General features: G+C 35.1%; 1 protein-coding gene across 2 annotated transcripts in view; it reads right to left on the reverse strand.

The window, feature by feature from the left end:
- LOC128862132 (ecdysone-induced protein 78C-like) overlaps positions 1 to 7,847 on the reverse strand; it is a 166,403-nt gene extending 158,556 nt beyond the window's left edge. For both annotated transcript variants that reach the window (XM_054100591.1, XM_054100590.1), the window contains exon 1: positions 6,476 to 7,847. The gene's annotated coding sequence lies outside the window, so the exon portion shown is untranslated. The remainder of the gene's footprint in view (positions 1 to 6,475) is intronic.
- Between the last annotated feature and the right edge of the window lie 15,314 nt (positions 7,848 to 23,161).

Here is a 23,161-nt window from a genome sequence, read left to right on the forward strand (position 1 = left end):
TTTGTAAATTCTTTGCAATGTTTTGACTTACTGTATTATTTTTTTGCAGTCAGTGGCTTGCTGATATGTTACTGTTAGTGTTAGTGTTGAGTTCAGCGCGTTTACTAATATAATACGGCTGTCGCTGTAGCCGAATGGAATGGTGCATTACTACCATCCGAAATTTGGAAATCGGAGTTCTTAGGTTCGAATGTCCGTGAAACACCAAAATGAAGAAATTTTTTTTTCTATTTAATAGCGTTCGCCTCTTGACAGGCAATGGCAATCCTCCGAGTGTATTGCTACCACGAAAAACTCCTCATACGAAATATCTGCCGTTCAGAGTCAGCTTAAAACTTAAAAACCCAAAAATGCTGTATTTATTTACCGAATAGCTGGTGCCCTTTGCAAAAATCATACATTTTTTACAACTATCTGGTCGAAAACAAAAAAAAAAACAAAAACAACAAATCATATCTGTTCATACTGATAAACGAAATATTGCCTAATTTTTTATCGATTTGAAATATTTTATTTTTAGTTTACTTCATATATTTTTAGTTTGTTTGTGTGTGCATTCTGTGAATGCCAGATGATGGACATTTTGGATAATTTCACTTAACATCAACAGAGTAATACACAGCCACACGAATACACACATACATACATATGTACATACATAATCATTCATAAATATACTTGGGAAATATAAGTGCAAGTGGCAACCACAGATATGCGTTAAGTTTCCCACACTTCCACGAAGAATATCATATAAATAAAAATTAAAAAAAATTATATTTTGTGACTGCCACCAAAATAGGTTGACTCAGTACAGAGTTATTCGACAGCAACTTATGCTAACATTTCTTTTTTTTTTTTGAGTAGCTTCAGGGTGTGAATTTAAGAGATTTCAGCTTCAGAAGTTTTAAAACATACGTAGAGAGCATCGGAAAAATGTCATGCAAATTTAATTTAATTCTTACGTCAAATCTAAAACTTAATAAAATAAAATAAAAAATAAAAAAATTGATTAAATTAAATAAAAATTACAAAACTTCGGTAAATTAAAAAATTAAATTGAAAAATTAAAAAATTTATTAAATTAAAAAATTAAATTTAAAAATTAAAAATTTAATTAAATAAAAAAATTAAGTTTAAAAATCAAAAAATTAAATAAAAAAATTAAAAGTTTAATTAAATTAAAAAATTAAATATTAAATAAACAATTAAATTTAAAAATTTAAAATTCAATTCATTTAAAATTAAAGAATTAAAAATTTAATTAAATTAAAATATTAAATAAAAAAATTAATTAAATTAAAAAAACTAAATAAAAATTTTTATTAAATTAAAAAAAAAAAAGATTTTAACATTTAAAATTCAATTCATTTTAAATTAAAAAATTAAATTTCATCCTAAATTAAAGATTTAAAAATTTAATAAAATTTAAAAAATTAAATAAAAAAATTAGCTAAATCAACAATAAAAAATTTAATCCAATCAAAAATTTAGTTAAATTAAAATATTAAGTTTAAAAATTAAAGAAAAACTAAAAAATTTAATTAAATTAAAAAATTAAATTTAAACATTTGAAATTCCTTCTAAATTAAAGAATGAAAAATATAATTAATTAAAAAAAATTAAATAAAAAATAAAAACTTTAACTAAATTGAAAAAAATTAAATTAAAACTTTTAAAATTCAATTCATTTTAAATTAAAAATTTAATTAAATAAAAATATTAAATAAATAAAAAAATTATTAAATTAAAAAATTAAATAAAAAATTTAATCAAATTAAAAAAATATATTTAAACTTTTAAAATTCAACTCATTTTAAATTAAAAAATTTAGTTTTAACAATGGAAATTCGTTCTAAATTAATAAATTAAAAATTTAATTTACTAAAAAATTAAAAAAAAAATTTAATGAAATTAAATAATTAAAAATTCAGTTAAATTAAAATACTAGGTTTAAAAATTGAAATTCCTTGTAAATTAAAAAATTACAAATATAATGAATTTAAAAATTAAATAAAAATAAAAAATTTAATAAAATAAAAAAAATTAAATTCAAACATTTAAAATTCAATTCGTTTTAAATTAAAAATTTATTTAAATGAATAAAGAAATTAAATAAAAAATAAAATTTTAATTAAAAATTTAATTAGATTAAAAAATTAAATAAAAAATTTAATGAAATTAAAAAATTTAATTTAAAAATTTGAAATTCATTCTAAATTAAGGAATTAAAAATTTAAGTAGATTAAAAAATTAAATAAAACAATTAATTAAATTGAAAGAATTAAGTTTAAACATTTAAAATTAAATTCGTTTTAAATTAAAAATATAAGAATTGAATGGAATAAAACAATTAAATAAAAAATAAAAAATTTAATTAAATAAATAAAAGAATTATATTAATTAAATTCAAAAATTAAATAAAAAAATAAAAAAATTAATTAATTTAAAAATATTAAATTTAAACGTTTAAAATTCAATTCATTTTACATTAAAAATTTATTTAAATTCAAAAAAATAGATGAAAAATAAAAAATTTGGTTAAATTAAATAAATATAAAATAAAAAATTTGATCAAATTAAAAAAATTAGATTTAAACATTTAAACTTCAATTCGTTTTAAATTAAAACTTTGGTTAAATAAAAAAATTAAATAAAAAATAAAAAATTTAATTAAATAAAAAGATTAATTAATTTGAAAAATTAAATAAAAAATAAGAAATTTAATTAAATTAAAGTAATGAAATTTAAACGTTTAAAATTCAATTCATTTTAAATTAAAAAATTTATTTAAACTAATAAATTAGATAAAGAATAAAAAATTTAATTATATTAAAAAATTAAATAAAAAATAAAAAACTTAATAAAATTAAAGAAATCAAATTTAAACATTTAAAATTCAATTCGCTTTAAACTAAAAAAATAAATTTAAACATTTGAAATTCAATTCATTTTTAATTAAAAATAAAAATTTAATTAAATTAAAAAGTTAAATATTAAAATTCAATTAACTTTTTTCTGACCTCAGTTAATACTCGTAGAAACGGTGCGAGTTTTGCATTAAAGTTTTTTGTAAAATCTGCTAAAATCTTTCAAATAATGACAATTTATATACATTTTTCATAACGGTTCGGCTCATATTTTAGTGAAAGTCAAAAGATATGCAGAATTGGGAGGCTTTTGGCTGAGACACTTTAACACTAGACTTACCTGACCAGTCCTGGTCAGGCTGGACATGCAATTTAAAGTAAAAATGCTTGCTGCATGTAGCATTTTCTTTCCGTACTAATATCACGATGCAGGTTGCTATGTGATGAAGATGCATTAAGGCAGCCCAAAAATTTATAGTTTTGCAATATTTTTACGGGACAAAATACATGAATGCGGGGAACAACTATGATTCTGATGCAGGACGTGCGGCGACACTTTGTTTCAATTTAGTTTTTATAGCTACCACCAGGCGCTAAAAATGGCAAAATGAATGAAACGAATGGCACCTACTGCGAATTTGCATAATTATACAATAATTATTTTTATTACTTATTGGCAGTGCGCATAAATCTATTTATGTATATATTACAATGAATATTATTCAACTTATTTTGTTGCTTTCAAAGGTAAATAGAGGCTGGAAATCTAAGCTAAGCCTGCTTTTAAAGAGTAGCCATTTTTACTGATTTTGGTAGAAATTTTGATTTATTTAAACCGCTGGTAAATCTCGTGTTAATAAAATCTCTCTACAGCCCAATCGCATCACTTTAGTGAAGTCGCCTACAGTTCATTCGTGGCAATTTCGCTTCAAAATTACTTTCTATGCAAAATATTTCATTTCAATCATTTCAATCATTCAAGAAACTACTAAAAATTGGTGTATTCAAACAAATCGTTTTATCGGATTTCAAGAATCCATAGTTTCTAGAATGATTTCCACCATTTGATGGTGGCTTATGGAAAGTATTTGTTCAACTCTCAGTGCACAACTAAATGAAGCCATATAAATTTGAGTTGCGCATCACATCAGCTCACAGTTTCCAGAGTAAAAGAAAAACAATTCGGAACAAGCATAGGTGCATAATCATTTCTTTCTCTTCGTGTTTACTGCAGCTCCTGCAAAAATTTCGAAAAGCCACACTAAGCCTTTCCAAATGCAGTGCAATTAAAGTTGCAACAACAATAGTTTAATATATTCTTCCTTTTCAGTGAGTATACAATTCGTATTTTTCTCCATCCATTTTCGGCAAAGCTTGTCTGGCATTCGGATGAGCCGTATCGTACCCACAGCTTCGATGAAAAATAAATAAATATTATACAATAATTGGCGCGTACACTTTTGTTAGGTGCGTGACCGCGCTCCCCGTCCCCTTTGTGGTGTTTGTTCTTGATGTTGTTCCACGACCGCTTGGCGACCGGTAGGAGAAAAAAAACGTTCTCTATCAGTTTGCTGTTTCATCGGCTACGGCGGCCGAATGAATTCTAACTCCTAATATCGATAAGTGATTTCGTGTGTCATCTTTTCTAGATCTTCTATTGTCAACGAATCACTGAATCCTGAGATTATCTTAGTTTCAACGTTTTCTGTGGTTAAACGTAATACTGTATCATTACTAAGGCCTATTCTAATGCAGTTAGTTTGTGACTCTGTTCGCGAGACTCTAAATTTTCGCATTACGCTTTTACTATTCATTTCATGTGAAATTTACTAAACCCAGTTATTTTAATTTCGCTTCCCGATTGGGTCCTATTATTCGTAAATAGTTATTTCTGAGGAAGAATCGCCTCAGCTGCTCTATAAAGTAAAATATAAGATATAAAAATATAAATAACCACAGAGTCCAGCACTTATAACTGAGCGAAATGGGACCATGTTGTATATAAGTACGAGTATAGGTACATGTACATATTTATGTAGGTGTCTAAAAGTTTACCGCAGTGGCTGTTCATGAGCATGAAATATTAAATGATAAACACAAATTTTTCTAACTGCGGCTGGATACATAAAACTCCTCGAGAGCTCACAAATTTGGATAGAAGCTCGCTCAGAAATTTAACAAGAGATATATCCGCTATTTATAATTTATATACACACACAATTGGGGTATTCCACAGGGTGTAAACTTTAAAGGGCTAGAAATATTTTTTAGTGATTCGCAAGTCATCATACAAGTCATATTATTCCATTTACATCATTTTTACAAAGCTAAAAAATAGCTACTTGTGGTTTCAAGGACCCTCTAAGCAATTATTCGTTATCGTTGAAAACTTTGCGACATAAGATAATAGGTCTGCTCATGAAGCAAATAGTTTGTAACAATCACGTTTTGGTGTTCATGTACCCAAAAAACTGGCAAAGTAGGAGAAAGTGAGAGAGCAAAATGCCATTTCATTTTGAGGGGAAGTTGCATGTTTTTACTGGATAAATTTTTACTTGTAAGAATTTGCAAGTGAGAAAAACAGCTGATCGCAAAGTAAAAATAAACACGAATTAAAATTTCCGAATTGCAATTGCTAATGGAATGCTCTTTATCTGACAACGTTGATGAAATGGCACCAATTGTTGTGGACAAAATGAAATCATGTGATTGCGAAGCTCGTTACTTCGATTTTTTTTGCTTATTTTCTTTTTTTTTTTAATTTAATACGAGTACCTCAAGTGAAAATTCTTTTAATATTTGTGATTTTTCCTGCCAACAATTTAAGCAGCTGTTCGTAAAACTTGCAAATCGTTACTGATTTTGCGTTCATGTACTTTTTTTGATATTTTGCTCTTTGAGAGCGAATTTTCGGAAATTAAGTTACTGGCGGCCGCCGTAGCCGAATGGTTGGTGCGTGACTACCCTTCGGAATTCAAAGAGAGAACGTAGGTTCGAATCTCGGTGAAACACCAAAATTAAGAAAAACATTTTTCTAATAGCGGTCGCCCTCGACAGGCAATGGCAAGCCTCCGAGTGTATTTCTGCTATGAAAAAGCTCCTCATAAAAATATCTGCCGTTCGGAGTCGGCTTGAAACTGTAGGTCGCTCCATTTGGGGAACAACATCAAGACGCACAGCACAAATAGGAGGAGGAGCTCGGCCAAGCAGCCAAAACGGGTGTACGCGCCAATTATATATATGTATCTATATAAAATACTGACAAGTTACTGAATAATTTTTATATGAACAGTCCTAATAATACTCCTGCGATACCTTGTTATTCACCGAAATATGCATGTAATTTCATTCACGATTTGCAGCACTTGTTTTTCTTATTTCCCCGGAAACTGTTGCACCGTCAAATGGTTATTAATATTTTGATTATTATTAGAATTTAAATAAATAAAAAAATATATATATGTACATATTTAACACACACAAAATGTGCAAAAATCAGTTGCAGACCGACTGGCTCCATTTAGTTGTCAACATCTGTATTTTTTCGTTTTTTTTTCACTTAAAATTTAGTGCTGCAATAGCAGGATTACTCTTTACTAAAGGCTCACCTTTTATATATTTTTAACAGCGTTTTTTGTTTTGGGTTTGTTTCTAGAAACACAGAATATTCTAATAATAGCGGAACACTTTTGATTGTGTGGCAGCTGCTAAATTTTTTTAACTAAATATTTTAAGTTTTCTAAAGCATTGCCAGTAAAAATTAACTCAGATTGTCTCTTACGGTAAAAAAATGAAATTTGAGTATTAACTTTTACTTTCGTTTGCAATTGCAACGTTTTCCATTTATTTTTTGTTGTTGTTTTTTTTTAATAACACATATTCACTTTTGTGAAATGATCACTTATTTTCGCTACTCCCTTTTTATTAACTTTCCAAGTTAAGGACACAATCTTTTTTTTGTTTTCTTAAAATAATGTTTTTTTTTAATATTTCTGCTTCATGAACACATTTTTTTCGAAACACCAAGTACACTTGTCTGTGTATGGGCTTTTATAAATGATTGAGTTGCTATGTTTACTGTTACTTCACCAAACACATTAAAGTAGATTAAATATTTTTATCATATAACATTTACATATAATTATTATTAACAGATGTATGTATGTACTAATGCAGCAGTGAAATTAGAATATTTAATTTTTGAACACTTAATTTTTCCAGATACTGTATTGGACAGTTGGCAGTGGAATTTTCACAATATATTTATTATTGTAATTAATCTAAATAGTTAAGCTAAGGTTGAGTTCTTGTGTTAAAATGAAACTGAATTACAGTTTTAATTCTCTGTTTTTTGTATTTTTTTTTGTATAAAATCACTTTACGTAGCTTCCATTAAAATTGTAGCTAACCTTGGTAGGTATGTGTGTGTGTATGTATGCGGATGCTTTTCAGTTTTCGTAGATTTTAGAATACGTATTTTCGAATTGTAGTTGTAAAATAGTTGCAAGTTTTCGGTATAAGATTCACAATATACATCTATACGCGTCTATGTATGCATTGGAAATTATACCATATAAGTATAATAAAAAACACTACGAAACGATAGCTCGACACGCGACCGTAAAAAATACGCAAAATCTGTCTTTTTATTTGAATCTTTCCTCAAAGTGAAATTTAGCGCTACGAATTAGACGAGTAACAACATCTACCGTTCCGACGTTCCGTTCAGTTTGAGCATCGAAAGATAACTGCGAATGCCGACAGAATTATGCAGATACAAAGTTGAAAATCCGACAGACGGCAAGACCGAAAGCCAGAGAGTCGGTAGGTCAGGCAGCCAAACATACCAGCGAACGCACGACACAGATACACTACACCAAAAGCAGCAAACAAGTCAACCAGCGAGTTAAAACGAGTCAACGAGGTGGATGGACTCACAGAATATATGTTTTCATGCATATGCATATACACACACACACACATACATGGAGCACACATAACAACAAACAGCAAAGTTAGGCGGTCGAATAAGGCCGGTCTGTCCCCAACGCACTGCAACAAATACAAACAAAAAAAAGAAAAGAGAAAAACAACAATAACAAAACCGCGATTAAACATGCGAGAGCGCAATATTTACAACAAGAAACGAACTGAGAACGAAACACTCTCATCAACGTAGTTCAACAAGAAGAAGGTAACAACAACAACACCAGCAACAAGCAGCAATAAAAAATTGTTGCAACGTTTCTGAGATACACACAAATTCTCCGCCGCACATTACACGCAGACATTCGGTGAATTGCACACATACACACACACAAAATTGCACATTGCTCCACTTAGATACCAATACAACGTCGCCATCGCCATGAATCGTGTGAGGCGATTGTAATGTAAAGCAGGAAAACCAACAAAAACAGAGAGGCGAAAGCGTTGAGCAACGAAATGGAGACCAGCACAAATCGTCAATTTAAGTATGTGTGTGTGTGTTTGTATGAAGTCGTTAATACCATTGAGCGTTATTGAGCGTCATTGTTGTTATAGCGAATGAGTATATAAGGAAGAGAGCGAACAAAAACAAAATCAAATTATTAGATTAGAAGGGCGGCGTGGGGTTGGTTGTCGTTGCGGTAGGTATTTTGAATATACCTACGTATGGAAGTGTGCCGAACGAGTTAGCCGAATGCTCCGAGCGCCGGGAGAGGCAGCGTTGCAATACCGAGTTGCATGCAACAAACGAGTGCATCTATAGCAATTTAGCCGAATAGATAGATCCACCTGGAGATGAGCGATTGCTGGTACATAGCAGTTGTGTGCCACTTCAATATTTCGTTGTAGTCGTGTTAATGTGTATTTGAAATTTTTGTGCATATGTACATACAAAAATGTAATATGTACATATGCCTACACACAAGTAATGAATAGACGCGTACCCTGCTGTAAAAACGTGCATTCAATTTTGACACAAATTTCTCGTTATGGTTAATGTGGACTAGTTTTGAAGTGACTAAAATTTCACAAGCAGTTAAATCAATTTAGTATATGCATATATATACATATGTATGCACGTATGCGACGCATTCAAGCCCTTGCTGCTAGTGCTTCTTTTGTGTTTAATGCAAACCCGTGTTACAGCTGAGAACGGCAAACTGAATAGACATTTCTGATCAGTAAGGCTTGGTATTCTTTCGGATAGCCAAGCTGCAATCCAGGCACTGGGTTCGGCTACTACAACCTCTTAAGTGGTGGAACAAAGCAGGAATAGCCTCACCATCCCTAATCTGGGTCCCGGGACATCGGAGCATTGAAGGTAACGAAAAAGCAGATGAGCTGGCAAGAGGGGGATCTGCCATGAATAACGCTCTTGCAGACTCGATATTCACACCATTAGGTGCAGTCAAGAGTTCAATTAATAAGAATGAAACGACAGGATGCCTAGAGACTAACGGCAGTCATAACTAGCTTTTGGTTTGTCGGAGAACAAGCAGCCAAAATGGGCATCCCTCACAACACATACTGTCATAGTTGTAAACAACCGGAGAAAAAGGAGGCAATCTTCCATTTCCCCTGTGAATGCCCTGCGCTATGAAAGGACAGAATGTTAACCCTGGGCCAACCGCTGTTCGAGAATCTCGAACAACTGTCTGGCTTAGACGTCAACAACCTAATCTTAAACTGCACAGACTGGTAAATAACTGTAACTGCTGTAAATAACCGCTAAACAAGTTGGTAACGAGAATGTGGCAACAAAATGGTGCGGAAGCGCTAGTTGGATTCTGGAAGAATCACCACTTTAACCAACCAACCAAGGCTTGGTAAGTCATCATGAATCATTCAACGCCAGAACAACACTTCCAAATTGTGGAAATTTACTTTGAAAAAATAAATATGTTCGCAAAGTTCATAGATCACTCGTCCATTTTACGGTCAACATAATCGGCCTTCTGAGCAAGAAATTCGCGCGTTATTAATCGCGTTCGCACTCATTTTACGCTTCTCGATTCAAAACCAGCAACAACACAAAGAAATATGCGTATCGCGGAGAATATTGCTGCTGTGCACTGTGGCGGAATTGCTCGAAAACCTGGCCAAAAGTCGAAAGAAGTTTGAACTCACTCGAAAACACGTATATGGGGTTTTTTAGATGCTGAACATGAATATCAAATTGAATTTTATGGTACACAAAATGGTGTCATCGAAATGGACGTTTAACTATTAAAAAAATTCAATCTCATTCCGTTATATGCCTTCAAAGTTCGAACCGTTAATAACTCCTAAAGAATCCGTATGATTTTGAACATTAAGTGATTATTTCATCGAAAGAGTACGTAGTACATAATATACTTTTTACTCATTCTTTAAGGGTTATGATACATAAATGCTCTGAAAATCATCAAGAATTTGTGTTAGATTTTAAAAGTTTATTTATCAAGAAATGACTGATGTTAAAAACTAAAGTACATCTAAAGTACCTATCTATCCTAGTTTTTTATCTATGGGAACAATAGTTACATAATGCACGATTAATTAAATAACTTATAATTCAGAACTCAATCACAAACTGACGCGAAACTTTCTTCTGATTCACTGCTATTCATTTCGCTTGGTTGTACAGGGCCCGCCATCTATCGTTACGGATTTGAACTAGGTATTATTTGAAGAATGGTAACACTTAGCTGTCGTCTGATTTGACAGAAAATTAGTTTTATTCTTCCGCTGAACGAAAATGGTTGTGTATACGCTCAAAGAACGCTGGAAATATTGCGACATTTCTTTGAAAATCATGGTAATGTTGCACGAAAATTACGTACGGCAATGGGAAGAAGAAAAGCACCGTATGAAGCGTATGTGCGTTACTTTGCGAAAAAAGTAAGAGAAACTGGGTTGCTTATTGACAAACCAACGCGTGACGCCGTTGGATTATTATCTTTGGGGTGTCGTCAAAACCAGTGTTATGCCAACAAACCAGCAACAATTGATGCACTGAAGACCAACATATGCGATGTCATAGCTGAAATACAGCCGCATACAATTGAAAATGTGTTGAAAAATTGGACCGATCGTATGGGATGGTGCATGGCTAGCCGAGGCAGCCATATGAATGAAGTTGTGTTCCATCATTAACCGGAAGGATTGTACTTCAAAATAAAAAAAAAGTTTGGAAAAATATTGAGTAGTTTCTTTTTTATAGCATTTTTAATTCCGTAAAGTTATATGGCGGACCCTATATAACATGTTCGGTGGCAAAGTTCTTAGGCTAGTAATAAATGGATCGGACGAAACCAGCAACCAATGGAAAATGTCTTCCATGTTTCTTTCTCTTGAATATTTCCGTGAAAAGCCATCGCGAAATTTCTTTATATCTTTATTTCTTGCCTCTTGTGCCTCTTCCGACAACTGACCGATTGGCAATGAAGCCCATTCGACAATCAATGGACCATGAATAAGGACTTCATGAATAGATGTGGGCATGTTGTACCACGGATAACAGGCTACTAGCTGTTTCGCCTAGTCTAAGCAGAAGTTCTTAAACATGAGCACATTGACACCAAATTCCGTAAGTTGCAACACACGATTGTACATGTAATTTATGATTAGTTGTTCATAATACCTTTACAGTGCGTACATTTTAAAGAGCGTCAAACTCAATGTCTCTACTATGTTTTGATCGATTTTATAATGTTCACGCTTTTCTTCGATTGCTTTTTTATGCAAAATATCTCATTGTTCATTAGAAGTAAGTAAGGTACAATTTTTTCAACAAGTAGTCAAATATGACTTGTCGACTCCACATGAGATCTTTATCGCTTGTTTCTGACAAAAAATGGTCCTATAGAAACTTCTCGTATTATGATCGGCTATGCACTTGACAATATACGAGGGGTGCCTTTTATATGTCGGGATTTAGCAACCCTGGTGTTGCAATATGGCAACTGGCAGCTGTATCGCAAAGTTTGACATTTTTTGGCTTTTACGTACTCAGAACGTTTTGAAACACCAGCGCTATTTGTGTTGTTTACAGTCACTTAAAAGATTCACCTCGGTCCAAAAATGGAATTAAATCGTGAACTTTTTCGCGCGATTATTTTTTACAACTTCCGACGTGGATTAACTCAGCAACATTGCATGGATGAACTTAATTCATTTTTTGGTGATGAAGCTCCATCAAGGACCAGTGTTTATCGATGGTATGGTGAATTCAATCGTGGTCGTAGTTCACTCCAAGACGAATTTCGTGAAGGTCGTCCAAAATCAGTTGTTGTTCCGAAAACCATTGATGCTGTGCGCGAACTGATATTGCAAGATCGTCATGTGACCTATCGTGAGATTGAGACAATCTTAGGCATTAGTGGGACCAGCATACATTCAATATTGCATAAACATTTGACTGTCAAAAAAATTTGTTCGCGTTCGATCCCACACAATTTGTCAATCGCTCAAAAAAAGGCTCGTGTCGATTGGTCGAAGGAAATGCTTAAAAAATACGATCGCGGGGCTTCGAAACACGTCTATGACATCGTGACAGGTGATGAATCATGCATTTACGCGTATGAGCCCGAAAGTAAACAGCACTCGACTGTATCGGTGTTTCAAGGTGAGCCAAATCCAACAAAAGTTGTTCGCGCACGAAGCACTTCCAAGCAAATGGTCGCCTGTTTTTTCGGAGAAACTGGACATGTCGCAACCGTACCACTAGAACAACGCAGAACAGTAAATTCTGAGTGGTACACAACCATTTGTTTGCCAGTTGTCTTCCAAGAAATTAGGAAAACCAATCGCCAAAGACGGATCACTCTTCACCAGGACAATGCGAGCTCTCACACATCGGCTCAAACAACTGCATTTTTGAGCACTCAAAACATCGAATTAATGGGTCATCCTCCGTATAGTCCTGACTTGGCACCGAATGACTTCTTTTTATTCCCGTACGTAAAAAACAAACTGAGAGGTCAACGTTTTTCGACACCTGAAGAAGCGGTTGCGGCATTCAGAATGCATGTTTTGGAAGTACCTCATTCAGAGTGGCAAAAGTGCTTCGACAATTGGTTCAAGCGCATGCAAAAGTGTATAGATCTTCATGGAGAATATTTTGAACAACAATAAAGTGATTTTCGATGATTCAAATTTGTTTTTGTTCTCTAATCCCGACATATAAAAGGCACCCTTCGTAACATGTATCTTAATTGCCGCGATACAGGCGCGGAATGCACTCTGTCCCCACGCGCGCGCATGTGGCCGCCTGCGCATGCGGTTAAAATGATCACCAAAGTTGATTTTTTACGAGAACGTGCGATTTCGAGCGAAAGTCATTGATTACTCTATATTCAGACCACCTTACTGAATATAAAAAGCGTAGAAAAACCGCGGACATCGATGGATAAAAAAAGTAATTATTTTCAAAATCTTTCAGTAATTTAGGTTAGAAAGATGTTTTTTCAGGTCAACTTTGGCAATAACATTTTATACACAGATACAAGTTGAATTTCATATGAATAGAAAAATTTTGCAGTACATACCATCAGTACCATTCTCCATTTGTACGGAATGAATCTTGAAATACTTGAAATATAAGCCACGTGCACTTGAAAAATATCGAAATTTTGTGGCTATTGAGTGACATACAAAAGTTACGCGGCGGACAAGATTAAATATGCCGAGGACGCTCGAGATGCCAGGGAAAACTGGTTTCCCCTTCAGAATAGCATACACAGTTACCATCTAGACGAAAATCAGTTACTTTGGAATGAATTTCTACCTTGCCATTTTCCGACTTTTGGCCAGGCTTTTCGACATTTCCGCCACTGTGCTGTGGCGCGAAGTACTCAAGTGCCATTAGTTTATGCCGGCAATCTAGCAACTCTTGAAACATGGGAAGCCAATATTAAAGCCACTTTGACGGCATACGGTCAGATTTTTTGGAAGAAGTAGACAAAAGCTGACTGATCGAGTGCTACCATATAAATATCTCATAGCCGCGGCGGACATACCCCGGATATCAGATTCAAAAAATAAATGCCATGAAGTTATTTTGGCGCGTACACCCTTTTTGGATGTTTGGCTGAGCTCCTCCTCCTATTTGTGGTGTGCGTCTTGATGTTGTTCCACAAATGGAGGGACCTACAATTTTAAGCCGACTCCGAACGGCAGATATTTTTTTGAGGAGCTTTTTCATAGCAGAAATACACTCGGAGGTTTGCCATTGCATGCCGAGGGCGACCGCTATTAGAAAAATGTTTTTCTTAATTTCGGTGTTTCACCGAGATTCGAACCGACGTTCTCTCTGTGAATTGCGAATGAAGTTATCTACCAGGTTATAATTAAAAAAAATCAGTCCAATATTTCTGTTTTGTATTATCATTTGAAGTTATTAAGCTCTTAAAAAGCACCCGCTGCATGTACAGCAAAATTTACGGACCGTCATTATAACCGGACAGCTTTAATGGGCGGACAAATTTCGTGCAGATTTTCCATACATTTTTTTTTTTTAATTTTTCCATACAAATCATCCGACTGTGCGGTTACATTATGTTTGATAATTTTTGATCAGAAAATTTCTTATAAAAGGACGCAATTTAAAAAAGGCCCAAGCAAGGAAGAACAATTAAAGCCCAAAAATGAAAAATGTTTTTGGTTTTGAATAATGCAGCATCTCATTTAAGAGAATTAAATTTAACTAACACACACATTTTCTGCTCCAAACGCAACTGCAGTAAGCCAACCGTTTGAATCAATTAGTTTTAATCTAAAATTTTAAAATTCTTTATAGAAGCGTACTTTTATAATAATTAATCTGTAAATATTGTAAATAATAGGCGCGTACTCCCGAACTATAGTCACGTACCAACCCATTCCGCTACGCCGGCCACCCTACTTGAACGCTACAAGCTCAGCCTCAGAGCTGACGAAATCGATTAATACTCTTGAAGCTGCGTATTTGGGCGTGAGAGTAGAGCCAATGAAACTGTATCGTAAATCGCAGGATTTCCACAACTGATAAGAACCTTTCCAGTTTTTATCAATCTATCCATTTTACTATCAATTTATGCTAAATTTCAGCAAGGACACGATTTGGCGATTGATTTCGATAGTTTTCTCTTGAGCAAAATGGTTCCACTTAAGAAAACATTACAGCAATTCAGTTTGAAGAACAAAGCGATGTTGCATGCATATCGCAAGTGATTCAGAAAAAGAATCCAATAATAATACGAAATAATTGAGCCTACAACATCGTACGCTAAGGCGCTTAAACTTGTGCAGCCTTTGAAACAGTTTGCTAAAAATTACTTGGTGCTTTCCAACGCTTCAAAAATAGCGAGCGCATATTTGAAAGTGAACATTTACAATTAAACAATTAATGCTTAAGCAATCTATAATTCAATATATCTATAAATTTTTTGACAATTTCCGATCAATTTATAAATAATTTTTTGTGAACCGTGAAAAAAACATCTATCGCTCAGGGGTGACATCAAACAGTAGTAGTGGAACAACATTGGGACATGAAACACTCCTAATTGGAGGATAAGCTGGGACAAACACCCAAAAAATTATGTACGCAATTTACTACTTTCGTTTTTGCAAAAAAAGTTAGAAATTTTTGTTTAACATTCCGCGTATTCCAGGTGAAGAAGCCTTTTAAAAACACAATTTCGAAAATTAACTTTATCGCCGACGTTTTGCATAACTTTATTTTGTACGTCAGTGCATATTAAATAAACGCTCTGAATAGAAACGTTTTCATATGACAAAAATAAGTCACCTCTATGGCCTTTGGAATGGCTATCTGGATGAACTGCAAATCACTTTGTGACTGAGAGGTAACAAATTCTCTAAAAGGATATATACCGAATGGTTAAAAAATGGTTCTTCAGTAGCCATCCTGAAGCCAAAATGAAGTTTCTGCTATTTTTCCTCGAGTACCTCTAGCGACTAGTTAGAAATAAGAAGCAGGGCCGTGGAGCTGTTTTTCTGCGGTTCTTCCAACTTGATCACAGACCAGTCGTCCATAACAACCTCAGGGATTTGAAGTTTGTGGCATTGGGGGCTTTTTGGACCTTTCAGCCTCAATTTCGGCAGCCAATTGCGGGCTCTGGGTCTCCTGCATCTCGCCTCTCTGGCATTGCTGACCATAGTAAGTCTACTAGGGCTGCTTGGAAATGATCCCTGGCCACCTCACTATAAGTTACTCTCAAAGCTGCCGCTCTTGTTGCAGGACTCTGAACACCCTGGGTCGAGTAATTTTTGCTTTTCGCAGCACGCACGCTCACATTTTGTGATGGGTTGCGCTCAACCGTTGATTGGTTTTGAGGATTACACTTTTTTTGGTAGATTTCCTCAAGATCATGATTTCGTACTCCGAAACCACGAACTTGTATCTGACCTTGTCTCTCCTGTATCTGGTTCAGCTGCTCTACGGGCCAATTCGTTTTCAGCTATCCTAGCCAGAAGTTATTGAGCTCTCAGCAAGAACACTTTGCGTTTTGAGTAAGAACACATAAGAATATTTTATTCCTCTTCTTGGCAACCTTATCAGAGGTCGCCGGAGCAGAATATGGAGGGGGTTGGGCTGACTGTGGTCAGCTGTACCCAAGAAAACTCTACCACTGTGATTTTGCCATCCACTTGAATTTGCAACTGAAATTATGGCTCTACCGGTGATGAGGTTTACTTGGACACTATGGTCCTCGGTTTAAAATGGACCACATCAACATTTCGACTGATTCGAACTATTTTTTGGATTTTTTTTTTTTTAACGTAAATTTTTTTTTTTTAATGTAAAAATACAGCTCATTTCTCAAACTTTCCCTCCGAATGCCATGGTTTTTAATTAAAATTTCCAGAAATATTATGCAATTCTATACCTTAGTGAATTTTAGTGTAAGGTTAGTAAAGTACGAGTTGAAAGTTTCTAAAAAATCTCCTTTACTTTTTATAAGTTTTTAAATAATTTAAAATTTTTTTAATGAACTTTTTTTTTTTAATATTTCTATATCAGAAAAAGTCGTGCATTGGTTATATGAAGAATCTAATTTCTTAAATCATTTTATCTTTAACCAAGCATTGAATTTCCGCTGCTATGAAAACAAATATGAGAATGTAATGACGAATTAAGCTTTAAACATTTTTTGTGGAAAAAAGCGAGCCATTTATGATTTCCCGCTGGGTACGCTGTACTCATTATATATGTTTATATGTACGCATATACACATACATCCATATATTTTCATTTTGAGAAGAACTCTCCAGAAAATATTGGCAACTTTAGAAACTTAATTATTACAGTAAATGACCAAACGCTCAAAACGAGTACGGCGCGCTCAACCGGTATTAGAAGTATTCGTCAGCCATTGCATTGCTCGCGGCATCTCTGCAAATGCATGCACTTACAAATGTGTGTGTACATGTGAGCAACCCGACACATGATGAGGTAAAGTACAGTGGCTAAGTTGTCGACGTTTCTTTTCCGACTCTTTACGCAGCATTAACGATTTACAGCGACTCACAGCTTATTTGATGCAGGTAATACTTTATTAGAAAAAAGAAAATACTTCGATGTTTATTAAATTTAATAAAAAATGTATACGACTTGTAATGAGATATGTATGTACTGTTTACCACTGCAGAAAAAACAATAACAAAAACAAAGCTTGCTGAAAAAATATAGAAACAAATAGTTTTCTCATCAAAATATGCTCATAGCTTGAAAGATGCAGTGTATTTTATAAAGGGTGGTTAAATTTCAAGGGCCGATGTTGAATGTGAACCACACCTAAAAGTCAAGTTTCTTTCTGCATTTCATTCGACATTTTTTAATTCGAACCATGGAAAGATACACAATCGAGCAATGCGTTAAAGTTATTCAGGCTTATTATGAAAACGGGCGTTCAAATCAAAATGCATATCGCGCACTTCATCTTAAGTGATGAGGCACATTTTCTCCTCAGTGGATTCGTCAATAAGCAGAATTGCCGCATTTGGGCGAATGATAATCCAAGAGTGATTGCCGAAAAACCAATGCACCCACAAAGAGTAACGGTTTGGTGCGGTTCATAGGCCGGCGGCAACATTGGGCCGTATTTTTTCCAAAATGAGGCCAGTCAGGCAGTTACTGTGAATAGTGTTCGCCATCGTGAGATGATAACGAAGTTTTTATGGCCCGAATTGGAAGATCTGGATGTGGACGATATGTGGTTTCAACAGGACGGTGCCACATGTCACACAGCTAACGAAACAATGGCTCTTTTGCGCGAAAAATTTGATGGACTTCTTTCTTTGAGGTTATTTGAAGGAAAAGGTGTACGTCGATAGGCCAGCAACAATTCAAGAGCTAAAGGATGAGATAATTCGGCACATTAACGGAATGGAACCTCAATTATGCCTCAGCGTCATCGAAAATTTGGACCTTCGGATGGAGGTATTCCGCCGAGGCCGTGGCGGCCATTTGGCCAATATTTTGCTTCATACGTAATTGAGCTATACCAATATTATCATAATCAAGAGAAATGACAATAATTTCCTAAAAAAATTGTATTTTATTCAAAATCAATACCGGCCCTTGAAACTTAACCACCCTTTATAATTGGCATGTGTATCCCTTATTTTGTATTTGGCCAAGCTCCTTTCTAAATTTGTAGTAATCTTCTCGATGTTGTTCCACAAATGGAGGGAGCTACAATTTTATTTCGCCTCCGAACGGCAGATGATTCTAATGCGAAGCTTTTCCAGGGCAGAAGTAGACTCGGCGGTTTGTTATTGCCTGTCGAGGGGCGATCGCTATTAGAAAAACTTTTTTCCATCATTTGGTGATTTCTGCTGTTTCATATTTTGAATCTGTATACCTAAAATAGGCAGCCCTTATCTATTTTTAATAATATGTAATCTCTGGTTTGTTAGCAATAGAACCCCAGATAGTAAAATCAAGAACTGTGAAAAAGTACGTGAAACCCTGATGACCCTGAACCATCTCAATTATAATCCCTGCTTGGTTTCTGAACATAACAATATTGAAGGACATGAAATAGTGAATGAGATGAATAAGAAGATAAAGAAGCCAAGTGATTATATGACCGAGTAGAAGTATGAGATCTTTCTATATATACGCTCTCAACCTAAATTGACCAACACTTTCTGTGATCTCTTGGTGTTGTGATTTGTGATCCTTGAAGCAATGCGATACGCAAAGGGATATACAATGAAAAGTTAACCCGTACATTTTAGCCAGAAAATTATCTCGAAAAAGTGAGCTTACACCTCGAATTGTCCATAAAAAGCCTACTATTTTCTTGTCACATTGAGTGATGGTTATCGTCACTCGTCGGGTTGGGGAATAAATTCATAGCGTTTTTATATTTTCTTTTATTTTACATTGATTTGCTTGTTGTTTGTCAAAGGGTAAGTATTCATTCGACAGAACTCTTTCTGCTCTTCAAAACTACATATGTTAATTGTATTTAATTTTTATTTCAATTTTTTATTAGTTTTGAGGCATAGAAATGGAATACCCAGGAGAAAAAAATCAACATTTTCGACACCTGCTCTTCTTGCTTTTCATCGAAGTCAAAAAGCTGTCGAAGCGGCCCGGGATATTTGCGACGTGTATACAACATGCGAATGGTTTGTTCAAGTTCGAAAATGACGACTTTGACGTCGATGACACGTCCCGCAACGGATGGTCTTCTGAATTCTTGAAGAACATTTTAAATCACTTTTGAAGGATAAGGGTCACCAAACCAGTCGTGAATTGGCGGAAAAAATGAACTGTGCTCATAAAACGACTCTTAATCACCATATTCAATGGGATTTACCGCAAAATTGGGAGCCTAGGTGCCTCAGGACCTCAACGAAAAAATAAAAGAAAATCGACTTCAAATTGCTTTTCAGCATCTCGTCCGCCATCGAGGAACACGCGGTCATAAACAGCGCGTTTTGTACCGAATCGGCACGAGAGATGAGAAATGGTGCCTTTGCATCAAAAGGGGTAGGTGGCTCCAGGAGATACACCAGAGCCGAGAGTCAAGCTGGATCTTCCTCCAAAGCAGTTCATGATATATGTTTAGTGGGACTGGGAGGGCATGGTGCACTGGGAAATGCTCGAAAATAATGCCGCGGTCAACAAGAAGCTTTACTGGGTTGCCCATATTCGACGGACCCATGTGTTTTTTTTTTAAATCAAAGAAAAACACAATTTTTTTAATGTTGACGATAATAATCGCTTTATTTAGTTCAAGTAGATTTCTTGACATCACTTTTTGAATTTGATATCTCTCAAATGGCCGCCTTGAGCCTGTACGGCGTATTGTGCCCGTTTTGCAGCATTTTATAGTTTTAGCTAACATTTCGGCTGGAATAGCGGCTATTTCCTCACGGATGTTCTTGAACTCTTCTATGGTCTTTGGCTTATTAATATAAACCTTTGATTTTAAATATCCCCACAAGAAGAAGTCAGGTGGCGTTAAATCGGGCGAACGCGGTGGCCAGTCAAAATCGCCATTTTTCGACATCAAATGACGAAAAACAATTTCTTCAAAAAATCGATTGTGGTGCGAGCGCCGTCTTGTTGAAACCAGAACTGCCTCAAACGCTTTCGACGAATAATTGGCATCACAAAAGTGGTTATCATATCGCGATAACGCTCCTGATTGACGGTAACAGCTTGACCATCTTCATTTTCGAAGAAAAACGGCCCAATAATCGTTTTCGCACTAACGTCGCACCAAACAGTGACTTTTTTGTCGTAAAGAGGTACCTCTTGAATTTCGTGAGGATTTTCAGTGGCGTAAATACGGCAATTTTGCTTGTTTACCGTCCCATTCAATAAGAAATGAGCCTCATCGGACATGATGATTTTGTTCCAAAATTGCTCGTCATCTTCAGCCATTTCGATGACTCTTTGGGCCCATTCCAATCGACAAGGCTTGTCCGCAGGCAACAATCTTTCCGTAAATTGAATCTTATACGGGAATGCAAATCAATGCGGATAATTCGTCGTAAAGTGGTCCGAGCAATGCCCAACTGCTGAGAACGGCGATTTTGGCGACGTCTCAACACTGGCCCGTACAAGAGCAATATTCTCATCCGATCGCCTTGGTCGATTTTGATTTGGCCTCTTTGGATTAAAAACAGCATCACCAGTCGAAAACCTTTCGTACAAACGTTTAATGGTGTTCTTAGAAGGCGCACTTTTCACATTATTTAATTTTTTATACGCACGTTGAGTTTTCACAATTGACTGTAAATTATAACAATTTAGGAGCGCTCGCGTGGCGTGTACTGTTCCGTGGTAAAAATCTGCTTGGACTGACGCTTCCGACGCGGTATGTCATTAAGCGATCTGACGTCTCTGTCAAAAGATACAAGGTTGTCAGATGGGTCCGTCGAATATGGGCCCAGCTACACCGCGCGTGAATGAGGCTAGTAGACTGAAGAGACCTGATCGACATGGTCAAACTACACTCCTTCACGACGACGGCAGGTTCCTTGCTGCACACGTCGTCAAAGACGCACTGCAAGAGCTCGAATGGGAGGTCCTGCAGCATCCGCCGTATTCTTCGGACCTTGCACCGACCGATTACCATCTTTTCCGCTCTTCCGCTCACTGTCAAACCATACGAAGGTCGCTACCGTCGTTAACAAAGCGGTTCTTAAAAACTGGCTCCACAACTTCGTTGACACCAGACCAGGCGACTTTTGGCGCCTTTGTTTAAATAAAAGTCTTCGGTAAAAACGCTACGAACTTATTCCGCAGCCTAATATTTTGCAAAACCACCCACGGTGTAATGAGTACTGCTCGCATAAGTGGCTGCGCTGCATGCCGCTGGCACGTTTGCATTTACTCCAGTGGTGATCCTTGTTGTTTTTGTTTTACGTTACTGATTTTTTGGAGTTTCTATTTATTTAGCTTATTTTCTATGTCATTGGTGTGGTTGTAGTTGTATTTGTTGTTCCGCAAATTCGCTTGCCCTTCGTATTGTTGCTGTAAAGGGGAAAGAGAGAGAGAGAAAGAGAGACCGAGAGAGGGAGAGAGAGAAAATGGCGAACGGAATTGACAAATGCCCACCCAGCCAGTACGAAACAACTTTAAAATGGCACACAAACTTACGTACATAAACTAACACAATCATACATTACATGCATATTTTTTGTTGATTTTTATGCAACCAAATTTAAAAAAGCATACAAGTTTGTGGCACAATTGCAATATGCCCCGAATTGATTAATACATAGGTGCATACATTTTGATATACCTGTACATATTTATGTATATATAAATACATGTTGGTATATAGGTTTATATATGTGGGTATAGCTACTTGTATAGGTTTGCTTGTATGTATTTGTGCAGTCATATGGTTTGGCTTGGAATCGTTACCGATTCGGTTGTCAGTTTTATTGCTGCCACATTGTTTAGTTGCATTGTGTAACCGGCGCATACTCGTACGTTTCTACATATGTATGTATATAGGTATGTATGTATGAATGACGGTGCTTTACATCTCTAACTCTGTGTCTTTTGCCGACCTCACTTAGTTGTTGTTACTGCTGCGGCGCACTGATGCAATATTCGCAATCGACTCGCACCAAATTTAACTCTTTTCTTTAGGTTTCGTTTTTCTAAGGCCCTCCGTAAGTATGTGTATGTGTATATACTTGTATGTGGGTGCGCATGCACGTATGCATGTGTATGGATACACAAGTTTAAATGGATATAATCCTGGTACAGGGAACACCCTATAATATGGACAACTTTATTTTGAGAATGGGCGCAAGTCTTGAAAGGTTTAAAAGATGAATGAGAAAAGATGATGAAAAGATATGCAAATTGGGATGTCAAACGAACTCAAATCGCTTTCGATTCCGAATCGTTCTGGTGAAAAGATTATTTGCGGCACCTCATCGCCCGCGGTTTGCTTTTGAACTTGCCAGCGAATGAAAAACACAGTCCCAAATGTTCGATGCTGCGAACTATGATTTCTATTTGAATTAATACTTTTTTTTATTCTTTACTAGCTGACCCGGCGAAATTTGTTCCGACCTAGAGGCAATAAAAAAACAGATTCTTGATTTTATTAAGTTAATTTTTTTATTAATCAGGTATTTCAATGAAGCTTTAATAGATTGCACTCTTCAGTTAAGCACCTTGTGATACTCGACATTTTTTGTTTTATTATCAGGTGTAAGAAAAAACAACGTAGATAGTTTTCCGACCCGTGAACATGCCACATGTAATTGACCATGTGAGAAGTATTGATTTTCTAGATTCAGACCACAAACTTTCAAGGATTGGCCTTGCGATT

The sequence above is a fragment of the Anastrepha ludens genome, chromosome 4 (assembly GCF_028408465.1).
Source record: "Anastrepha ludens isolate Willacy chromosome 4, idAnaLude1.1, whole genome shotgun sequence".
NCBI lineage: Eukaryota > Metazoa > Arthropoda > Insecta > Diptera > Tephritidae > Anastrepha > Anastrepha ludens.